Genomic DNA, 12,385 nt, shown 5'->3' with positions numbered 1-12,385 from the left:
TGTATACTACTCCCAACAAAGAAACAAGAAAAAGGTCCAGGTGCAGAGATTAGCTAAAGTGTGACGTGATTTAAAGCAAAAAAAAAAAGTGCTGTCAAATTCCTACCAGCTTTGATATGGGATATTATTGCTCTGGAATCAGTCCAAAGAAGAGTGACCAGATACATTCCCGGACCTACTGGAATGCCCTACACTGAACATGCTAAAAGAACGGAATATTTTTAGCTGGAACAGAGAAGACTACAGGGGGACCTGATTCAAGTATTCAAAATCCTCAAAGGCATTGACAAAGTCAAACACATCTTCAGAATCAGCAGTTAAACACAAACCAGAGGACACAAGAAGACACTCCAGGCAAGAACATTTAACACTAAGAACAGGAGGCAGTTTTTTTTTTTTTACAGGGAGGGAGAGCTGAGAGACCCTGGAACAAGCTTCCAGGCTATGTTGTCTAAGCTGTTACCCTGGCTTATTTCAAGAAACTGATGGATGAGATCCTCAGATTGATTAGTTACTAGTAACTAAAGGACATAGGCCAAATGGCCTCATCTCTTGTGTAGCCTTTCTTATGTTCTTATCTCTGCTGTCACAAGAATTAGAAGTGTCCAAAATTGCAGTCAAAAGAAGGGACCATCAATCTGTTGAGTTCTCAATTGTAAAACACTTAAAAACGAATTACAACTCAATTGTACTTCAGTTCTAGATTACAAAGCAATCGGGATTTTGTAACTTCTCTGATATTACATGGATAACAGGGTGTTCTGTGATAAGTCAAACTACTAAACACTACTAAAGATAGAGGTGATATTGCACAAAAACATATGTGTTCTTACAAGTCTGTAGATAAACCTAGATAATAAAGTAAATACTGTACAGTAGGTCCATTACAGGTAATCACATTGCTTCACAATTTCTAGAATGATCGAAGACTGGTGTAAAAAAAATAATTCTCCTGTTTACCCTCAGTGTCTCATTTCATAACACAGGAGCAGCTGATCTGATCATTTTTAGTGATCATCAAAATAAAATAAATTGTGCTTTTAACATATCAATTGCCTTCAAAGCAAGAAATAGTAATAAAATATTTTTATGTTTATAATATTTAGTTTGGTAAAGGTTTAAAATATGTCAACTTCAATGTAAAGACATTTTAAAACCCAATCTAAAAAGCCATAGTCTGTTGAATTATGAAAGACTGATTTGTATAATCATGAACATACAATATCAGCTGCTCAGTATTATAACAGCAGTGCTTTTTACCCTAATAGGGAAGTGGGAGACGATTTGCTGCAGCAGCCAATAAGCGGCCATTTCTATACAAATTATACCCAGATCTACTGAATGTCCACACAAAACCTGATACCAAGATAGTGTTCCAAGAGCACTGATGATATAAAAGCTTGAATGACAGCTGCATCTTATTTGTGATGAGACAGTGATTAGATTATTGAGTTATTATTATCAGTTACATGAAGCCGATACTTCAGCCTTTGTCAGTTCTGCTTGAGTTTTGATCCAAATAAATCTGGGGGTGATCGTTGATCTCCTATTGACTTTTGTCATGTGCTGAATACTGTTAAGGCTCTGTTTTTCAATTTGAGAAATGTTGCCAAGTAGCATATATTTCTGTGCCTGTAGCCGAAACACTGATTCATGCATTTGGTTTTTTTCTAGGATTGTTCATTACAGTGCCCTACTTGCAGGAGTCTCTTAAACTACATTTAAACTACAATATGTAACTAGAATAGCTAAAATAGGTCACACACAAGTAATCATATCAAGGCTCTATTGGACTTGCCTTCCCCATATCCAGCAGACTTTAGTCTTTTACTCCACGGCATGAGATTCTCTCTCAGTAGACCAGAAGCAGCTATGTGAACCCACTCTTCATCTACACTGTGGGTGATGAGGCCTTTTGTTTCTCTGCCCCTAATTCTGGAGCATCCTCCCAAAAGAAATCACAGATTCAGCTGCATTTAAAGTTGGGTTTTTTTTTCCCAGCGAGTCTTTATCTTCACTAACTATTTTCTTCACTAACTTGTGTACTGTGCTTTTAAGGATTTGTGCAAGGAGCTGAACTGTAAACCCCAGAGTGTGTAAGTCTTGCAAGAGATTAGGTAGGTATGGAAAAATAAACTATTACTCTTCGTTCACTAAAGGTAGTTTTATGTGGAAGTTGAAATATGAGAAGGTAAGCAAACGTTGCTCAGGAAAGATCTGAAAATCAGAAATTCTTTTCGAAAGTTCTAACTTCATTTCATTAGTTTCGTAACTGTCAGCAGTTACAGGGGGAAACAGTCTACCATCCACTGTACCAACTACAAAAGACTGTGACTTTTAATTACCAAAGTCAATAGCCCTAATAATAATAATAATAATCAGATAGATATTATTGTAATATATAATACATATTATTAACAATAATATAATTATTTTAATAATATTGTGAACATGCTATATATTCTTAGTACATCTGTTTCCAAAAATGCCAGAAAGTGGAGGAAGAGCTATTAAATGTGCATAAATTAAGGAAATCCTCAGCAACAGTTACTTCTCATGATTAATGGCAACTTTTTGCAAGATTTAGGGGGCATTAAAAGTTTTTCATGTTATCTTTGCATTATGCACTTTTCTAGGACTTTCAATATTTTACCCTGGAAGTGCTCATGCTCCTCTGCCAAAAGAAAAAAAAAGTCATTTAACATTTTAAAGGTGCTTAGCTTGAGACCAGGCTCCACAAACACCATACTGTGACCAATCGTGCAATCCTGAAGATGCAAGCGTCAAGATGCTGTGGTTGAACAGTTTCTAGTGAGTGGAATCTTACAAAAATAAGAAAAATAAAACATAAATTATTAAACTCTTAACTGACAAGACACATAAACCACTCTGTCCACAGTATTTCCACACAATTTTTTTTCATTAAACTTCAAAGGTTTTCTCAGATCTGGGTTTGCAGGAATAAGGCAAAGACTGGGGTCACACAAAGCAAACATTTGATTCTCTACATCTGCTTAAAAAACAGCACCCAGACTGAAACGTTGATTTTGGCAGTCTGAAACGTACAGTTTAATTGCTTCTGTCCATCCATCAGCCTGGCCTCCCACACATAATGTTGACTGGCTGATATTTATTCAACATCTGCAAGAACTTTTTTTTTTAATGCTGGCAAACAAGAATGCAGCACTGGATCTCATATCAGCAGGGCACTTCTAAAACCTTTCTAAATATGAACAAGTTAGTAATAAAATAGAACACTCTACTGTACATATTCAATTTACATATATAAATATAATGAGTTACTACCAAAATCAACCAATGTTAATTTATACAGGTTTTATACAGCTAACAAAATTATCAGACAAAAACTAGGAATTTGTTTGTAAAGTTTAAGTACAATTTTGAGTTGTTTATCCTTCTGTGATATGTTCTAGTCTGCGTTTGATAAAAAAAAAGAAAGTAAAAATTAGCAATTATCAGATCATGGTGCCTGATTTCAAAATCCAATCTAATCAAAAGTTGAATTGAAAAAAAAATAAAGAGTGTAATTACAGAGTTGTTAGTTCCACATATATATGAACGTTTTTTTAAACTGCAATTTAATAGAATAAGAATGTTTAATTTATTAACACTGAAAGATAAAAATATCATATTATTTTATTTCTTATTTATAATCTTAAGAACAGGAAATAACTTTGTTTTTAAGAACTTCGGTCCCTTTAAGCATCACTGAAGTCAACAAAATTAAATCTGTGATTTTAGGAGAAACCTGAGAGTCAAAACATAGGATTCATTCCTGTCAGACTTAAAACTCCCTTTGGGATTCTTGCATTCACAATCAGACCTCAGGGCCTTAACAGTTCATGCTGCAAAGAAAACTACAACAGTCGATTCAAAATAGTGCAAACTGCTATCCTAATGCCTGCTCCGAGTTTTTATTTGAACCCCAAAAATAAAGCACCAGTTGCTATTCATACAACTGAGCACAAGTTCTACCTCAAAAATGCCTTCAGCATTATTATTCTACAGCTTATTTCATATGATAAAATCATATAATTTTTACTGTTAAAATTTAGCTAGGGTATCTTACATACTGTAGCAGACACTTGCACAGTAAGAAACAATTCTATTTTTTCTTTCCTAGTTTTATAGTGTAAACACATTTTTGCCTTGAATACTGAATAAGTCTCAAGGGCAGGAAAAAATGTAATGCAGAGCAGGTAAAGTACAACAGGATTAAACAAAACAGGGACATTATCTCATTGGCGGGTAATAATTAACGTGGGAAACATCTCTGAAGTAACATACTGGAAAAGTCAGCAAAGAAAATTAGCGTTGATTAATTGCCAACATTGGCACATACTGTAAGCTATTTAAGCACATCCAGCATCAATGAGACTTAATGCTGGACCTATCAGAGAGTTATCAATCAAACTGCACCAACCCCTATACTTGTACAAAAAAAAATAGTAGTATAACAGTGAAATAATTAATATTTTAAACAACATTTTTTGGACCATTTTGACAAAAAAAATCATATCAAATTATGAATGTCACAGCCAGATTTAAAAGCTTTAACCAGATTTAACAAACAAGTATTGTCAAAAACCTCAAAAAACATGTCAGCCATCAGTTTCCACTCAGTAATGAAATCTATATAGAGGAACCCTGTTTGTAAAATTAATACAAAGACTGATTCATGACTTTATCGTAAAAGATAAGTTAATGGAGATGTTGGGTTGGGTCCAATCTAAAATTTCCCAGAACACTTATAGATTGAACATTAAATTATGAGGAGAAGATACTGTATTGAACAGCACACAGAATGAAGCCACTTTCTGTGTTAACGCTTCAGAATCTTTGAATATTTTACTCCCGCAGGCCACTATAAACATAAAAATAAAATGTTATCATCTGTGCCAACAAAGGTTCCTCTTTGTAGTTGTTTTGTACACTCAGAATATAAAAATGAAAAATGTATTTTTGTATTGTAGGCTGTCTGAATGAAAAGAAAACCTTAAACATTTAACGCACATATCTATCTTCTACCTTTACAATCTCCTAAAAGTAAAGCCAATGATATTAAGCAACCTTGAGATTTTATTTACATAGAAATTGAGGGCAAATAGACAATTTCCTAGTCTAAATAGCATAATGCTATTTTTATTTAGTTAGCTTTCATTATATTAGGTGGATAATTGCTGTAATTTTTTAATAATTCCCAGACTGCTTTTAATAATTAAATCCAGATGTGTCTGCATACCTTTTTAGAAACGCTTAATTTGTGTGGATGTGCACAATCAATTTTATAAAGAGTCGTATTTCTTTTTCTGCTCATGGGGAAAATTATGGAATATAATTTTTGTCATTAAAGAAATTGCAAAATGACAGCATTTTAACATGTCATTTTGTATTGCCCTATATAAAAACTTTTTTTTTCTTCCAAAAGGAATAAGCTACGTAATATTAATCCATTAGGTGCCGGTAGTTTTTCCAAATGCACATTTCCTTTGGGCTTCGTACCCCAATTTCCTAGCAATTATAGAGATGTTTGCTACTTTTATTAAGTGGTATCTCCAAATGAATGTTTTTTTTCTCTCTCCTGTTTTACACTTTTCCACACCAATTGAGATTTCTGAAAACTTAAAAGCATATTTGATTAATTTATACATTCATAATAACTTACAAATCGATGCTAACAAAAACATAAATCATAAAGTATTTCCCCAGGTTTCAACGAGCAGGCTGGAATAGAGCACAGGGTACATTTTTAAATATGTAAGACAAAGACTATATTATGAAATCAATTTCTTGGTTGTGGCAAATAAGGGAAACATTAAACCACTATTCTTTAAAAACCAGCAAAGAGACAACAAGAATGTGCATGACTCCTTGATTTAGTAGTTCAAACACAGAAAAAAGACAAATTAATCAGTTATAATTACGCACATCTGCAAGGTTGCTGTTAAAATGTAAGGTGACAACATACTATTTGAGCTGGATTATTTATAATGCAGTGAGTGAATTGATTAACACAACAGGTATGTGATGTTTTTTTTTTTATGTTGAGAATACAGGGACTGCTCTGTGTGAAGACTGATACAAGAACAGCATGTTTGTACGTGTTTGTACATAATTCAAAGGCTGGGTTTACTCACTTGTTTGCTCACATGTTTTATTTTGGGGTTTTGTTTTTGTTCTCAAGCCCTTGCACACAGCATGTTTTTATAGATTCATGAAAAAGCACAAGCATTTAGCTGCCATTGACGTTCTTGCCCCAGGCACCTATCTATATATCTGTCCAACAACAGAGATGCTGCGCCTGCAGCTGTAGATTTTCACAGGAAAGATGGCAAAAGTAATGAGATGGCCAGTTGTTACTGGTGATGTACCACTGTCTAGGTAGTCACTAGCCCTACCCCCATCAAAACTTGATTTCAGCAAAAGCTAAAAGATATATTTTTTTTAAAACTGAGTTAACTTTTTTTAAACATGCATCATGTAATATCATATTCTACATCTCTCAATTTATGACGAAATAAAATATTTGATAATTTTACAGTGTAAAATTTAGCAGTGGTGGGTCTATAACTTTGTTGAGATTTTTGGCCTTGGCTTGAAATGTGATCTACTGAATCTCAGAGCATCAAATGTTTTTTTATATTTATGAGTTCTTTAAAAGAGAACATATAATTTCAGTTAACCTGAAAATACAATTTTTTTTACAGAAACAAACCTTTGATTTTAATATTAAACCCACTTTTAATATTAAAACCGCAGTTTAGGATCTATAGTGCTGCATAATATCAAAACTTGAAATCCCTAAGCACACTACACTTTCCAGTATGCATACACAAATAAACATTATTATATACTGCTTTAATTATTTTAAAATATTTCCTGTCACAGACCCTAGTGTTATTATTTCAGGAAAGCAATATGGAGGCCAACACATCAGCTTTAACCTAAAGCAAACGTATTAAATGAAAACAACTGCTTTTGTTTTACAACAGTTCTTCTTCCAGAACTTTTTTTTCCCTTTTAACTGCTTAAAAGAGCATTTTCACTAGGAGGGCTAGAACTTAACTACTCCCATGTGGGTCGTTGGCCAGACTCGTAGCTCATCCTTGACTTTCGTTATTGTTTACAACCTCGATTTCTCGCTTGCAATATCTGTAGCGGACATGAAAAAAAGCACTCAACATTCGCAGAAGTCACAGGAAGGCTATGCTTCAAAGGAAAAGAAAAAAGCCTGCATATTGTGGATTCATATGCACTGCCTTGAGGACCTGGATTGCTGTACCATGTAGTAACTCGGCTCTAGATTCTTTTTTTTAGGCAACCTTTTTCTTTACAGAAGAGCCAGATAGATATTTTACAAAAGCCAACAGAGAACAGTTTGGGAAAGTATGCTCAAGATCTGACAAATAGAGAGAGAAGGAAAAAGTACAGGTATGCTTTTTGTTGATATAAATGAACCATCGGTTATTAAGCGCAGTGCCATTAATATTGTCGCTTTTTCAAGGGTGGACCTGCCATCCTCTTGTACATGATAGTGCATGTGTGGAGAGAGCTGCTTCAGTGGGGCAGTTCAGAAAAAAAAATAAAATCACAAGCATAACCATAGCAACAGTGACTTCAATCGGGGTTCTTTATTGCTCATGAAACAGTCAAGATTGTTTAGGCGCTTGAGGCCTCACATTTTCCTTTTCAACCATCTGTACACCTTCACCAAACTACCTCTTTCAGGAAAAGGAAATAACACAATTTCTTGCATATACTGCAACCTATTAAACATTAGGAACACGTGTTTATGCATGTACTTTAAAATATACCATAGCTGCAACACCCTACCCATTTTACCACTAGAATATATAGGATGCAAGATTTGTGTTTACTGCTCTCTCTTCCTAGGTAGCAGAACTTGATCCCATCCCATGAAAGGTGACATGCTGTCATCCATTCAGGCAACACTAGAAATACGTCTATATGCTGATTTGTCTCTTGTAGTCTCAAACATAAAGCAACATGGCTGTGTTGTGAAGAACACAGAGCAGTGCCTGAAGTTTTATGATCCCTTGTATTGCCAAAAATACAAGGACGTGAAAAGAAAGGTCTTTGTGAATGTGACATCTACAATGCCAGAATAAAGATTCTGTGATGTTTTATAGTACAGTATGTTGGCAAAGTTTGGGAGACCAGCGAAGCAAAATGTAAATGAACTGTGAAAATGCCCATGTTATACAATTTCTGTAGCATTCCTTAGACCAATATTTACTTTTATAAGTTTATCCATTTGTTGTTCTCAACTTATATACCCATTGTGCTCTTTAACTGGGGCTCTCTCTTTCCTGCTCCTGGGCAGAGCAATGATATTTGGGTAACTGACAGCAATTTTAGGATTATAGGATGAGGAGAGTTTTAAGATCCCTTTCTCACCATCTTGGATGTTAGCACATCTGGCTAAGGTGAATGGAAGAATGGCTTGAGCTTCAGAGAGAGAGAGTAGATCAGGAGCACAAAAAAATAGCCACCGAGCTCTGTAGAAACAGCTGAAGTTAATTTTGTAGACGGCAAATATTTGGAAAAATGTCTCCTCTCCCCTTCACTGATCTGTCTGGTTTGTCTTTTCCATGTTTTTAACTTGGTGTTGTAGTATTATCTTTTAAGTAACACTGATGAGCTGTTCAAACATTGTTTCAAAAAGTGAGTAAATGGGGAAATGGATAGTGTATAGATAAGTTACTGTTTATTTTAAATCTTTTTAAGCAACTGTGAACTATAAAAGCATATTTTGGCTAGTTAATCTTCTCACACAGTGTTGATGAACCAGATTAAAAGAACAAAAGACTGTTTGGAAGAAAAATACCAATACGAATAGGGATTTTATCTATATACTTTAGCACTCCATGAGGGTCCTGGGTGTTTTAGGCATATAAAAGAACACAGAATTGTGCATTGCACATTTAAACACGTACTAATTACTGCTTGTGTTGATTCAGCAGGATTTCTTAATGAATGGAAAAAAAAAAACAGATGGTAAATCCCACAAAATAATACATGACTAGGACAATAAACAGATATTGTACAAGAGATGCTGAAGTTAACTGGCAATACAACACAGATGTGTTCTGCTAATGCAACACAGTTAAGACGCATTTCAGTTTCTAGTTTAAAGATACTGACATGGAAATTCATATTTCTGCAATAGACAATGTTTTTCCTTAAATTAATAGCAATGAAATGAGACAAATGAAGATGTACTGTATCATACCACCATTCTTTAATACTATTTTTTTCCCCACCATCTGCATTACTTCAACATTTACAGTAAAGGGGGATAACCTTTGTTGCCGGCATACACATTCCCTGAAAGGCAACTGACTACATACTAGTAAAGAACATATCTACAGAAGGCCTTAAACATCCCTATCCCTATCATCTATTAAGTAACTGTATAAGGTTTACCAAAAATCTGCTGCTGGGAATTCCATAATCTCTAATGGAATTGGAAAAGAAAGACGAAAAATGACAGCACAGACAGACTGTAGTCTGTTAAAACTGATTTTGCTTCACACACACTGACATTGACAGAAAAAAACATGGTAAAACAGATATAGTACAAATTTTAAAGGCTATTTGAAAAGCAGATTACCAGAACATATTGACAGACATGCTTAAGGAATATATCTGAGACTGTATCTTAACAATGCTGAAACCTAAAGATGAAAAAAAAATTATGAATACCATCATACAGGTTTTGTATGTAATACCTCCAGAAATCTGAGAATGGACCTCTTTGTTCAAAAAGTAAAAAGGAATAGCAGAGACAAAAAAATAATAAACAAAAGCTACTTCAATAATTCTAAAATGACTTTCATCTGACAGCCAAAAAGAAACAGAAATTTATATCACTGGCTTCTTCATAAAATGATGGATTAACAAAATGAAGGATGTGTGTTTCATAATTCCATATTAGACTGCCTCTTGGCAAGATGCATTTGTACCCATTATCACTGAGAGAAAAAAAATCTCATTCCCAATCTTAGAAAAGTAAACTCTTCCCTTTTGACATACAATAGATAATGAGACTTAAAGGACGAGAGCACCTTAATTTCGTATGTTACTTCTTAAAAGCAATTTTCCCCACCATTTTTTTCATTGAAAAATGCACTTGTAATTGTAATAGATTACTTTTAAAAAGCATTTTTTTCCAGACACTGATAAAGATCCTATTGTGCAGTGTAAGTACATTTTACAATTAAAAGGAGGATTCTGGTTAAGCAGTGGTCTACATGATCAAATTAAAACAGGATATTTTTAACCAAAAAATATACCATCTCTGTTTACTCCTGTACAGATGACTATACATAAGAACTAGAAGATACATTTGGTAGATAAGCGTATATGGAACATGAGCATGAAATGTTTTATTTTTTTAATGAAGGGTGTTGTTTATACAGTTTCTTAAAATTGGATTGATTACAATGGGTGCAAAGTGTAAGCAGTCAAAGACTACCATCCAACTGTGAGAAGGAAAAAGGAATTCACTTTCCAAGTTAAAACACAGGCAACATTCACCAAAGAAAGATAATGCAAGACATGAAACAGTTATTCAGAATTCAGACAATTTTTAAATTATTTTTGGCTCAACCCACACTTTTTCAAGAAAGCAGCAGAGTTGTTAATGTTTAATAGCAATAGCATCAACAACAACAAGATCACCGACAGCACTGACAGGCAAAGCTTTGTGTCAAAGGCTTTTTGTGCAAATCTATGTGTAATAATTCAAAGATACACTTTTTTTCCCCCTAGTTGCAAGACATCAAAATCAAAACATGAAACCGACTTTCCAATCAACATACCTCACTGCTTTGAAACATTCTCTCTTAGGGAATTTGATATTTGCAAAACAAAAAAAAACAGCACCTCATCTGTTTCAGTTTAATTGCATCCCTATCAACAGATGACATTATGGTCTATTAAACTGTCACATTACTGTAAGGCATAAGACATCTAACCATGCATCAAGCAGTCTACCAAACACAATGAACAGTATAATCTATTTTAGATACCACTTCTATGTTTGGGAATAAAGAAGAGACAGGATTGGAAAAATCTCCTAAGTACCATCATCTTTTGAGAAGCCCAAGATCAATAATTCAACAGCTTTAGCACTTAGTGACATTCTAATAATATTATATACATTAAAAAAGAAAATGTATCTGATCTTCGCATGTTAAAAAATTAATGTGGAAATAATTTTAGCCACCCTCCCTATCGTTATCACCCAAAGTACGTTATTTGATGATTGACAATTTCAATGCATAATAATGTAAAACCTACAGTATGTACAACACAAAATTGCTTGCCATAAAACAAAGTAAATCACGTATAGTAACTGCTAGTTCTATAAGAATCTAGTAATTTATAATAAGAATCTAGTTTTAGAGAACTCTACGAACATTTCTCCTCCATGAAGCTAGAAAAGATTTATGAGTGGCCACCTGTTACTTTATGTGATGTATGCACACAAACTTATATACAGGGGTATCAAGCACTATTCCAAACCTGGATGGAAAAAAAGGCATTGATAATTCTGTTTTTCCAGCTTTTCCTGGAAGGGCATTTCAAACAGAACTCCAAAGTGACAGGTGCATTACTGGTAATTACCCCACTCCACTCCTGCTGACCAACACCTGTATACACAGTCCCATCACTTGTAATGACTCTTGAGCAATTGCAAGAGAGGCCATGGCTGACTGTAGATGAACACCCAATAGCACTCAGCTAGCAAACAGAGACCGAGATATATCATTAGCTTTATTCTTGCTGGGGCAAACACACACCGCAAATGCGCACAAATATACGCACTACAAACTGATAAGTCGAATTGTACCAAGGACATTGTTACTACTGGATTATCCTATTTTGATGTTTTTTTATTGGACACACTGAGGTGTTTCTAAAGAAATTCAGAACGTGTATCAGGTGATAATAGGCTTTTGAGGATTTTGCTCCCCTTCATCAGTAAAATGAAAGGGAACATAATAATTGCAACTGTGCTTTAACACTGAATTCTATTACAGTCAAAAGAAACAGGATTTGTATTTCTTATGTTACCACAGTGTTGATTAATTGTCACTGGCCGCTAAGCTATCTGGAAATTGTGCGTCTTCAGTACATTCTTCATTTACTTTTCATTTTAATCAGCTAACTAGAATCATAAGGACTTTGTACTTCACAACAAAGACATTTAATATGACAGGCCTGCCGTCCCTTATGGTTATAAAAACACATCGTCCATGATTAGTCACACATTGACAAAACTTGGGACTGGAAAGTGCAGCCCCCAAGTGAAATTTAATTGACCAAAATCAACACG

General features: G+C 34.4%; 1 protein-coding gene across 2 annotated transcripts in view; it reads right to left on the bottom strand.

The window, feature by feature from the left end:
• macrod2 (mono-ADP ribosylhydrolase 2) overlaps nucleotides 1–12,385 on the bottom strand; it is a 601,357-nt gene that overhangs the window by 394,939 nt on the left and 194,033 nt on the right. The window lies entirely within an intron of this gene.

This window comes from Lepisosteus oculatus, chromosome 17 (assembly GCF_040954835.1).
Source record: "Lepisosteus oculatus isolate fLepOcu1 chromosome 17, fLepOcu1.hap2, whole genome shotgun sequence".
Taxonomy (NCBI): Eukaryota; Metazoa; Chordata; class Actinopteri; order Semionotiformes; family Lepisosteidae; genus Lepisosteus; species Lepisosteus oculatus.
Note: the sequence above shows the minus strand (reverse complement) of the source record. Positions and strands in the feature narration are given on the sequence as shown.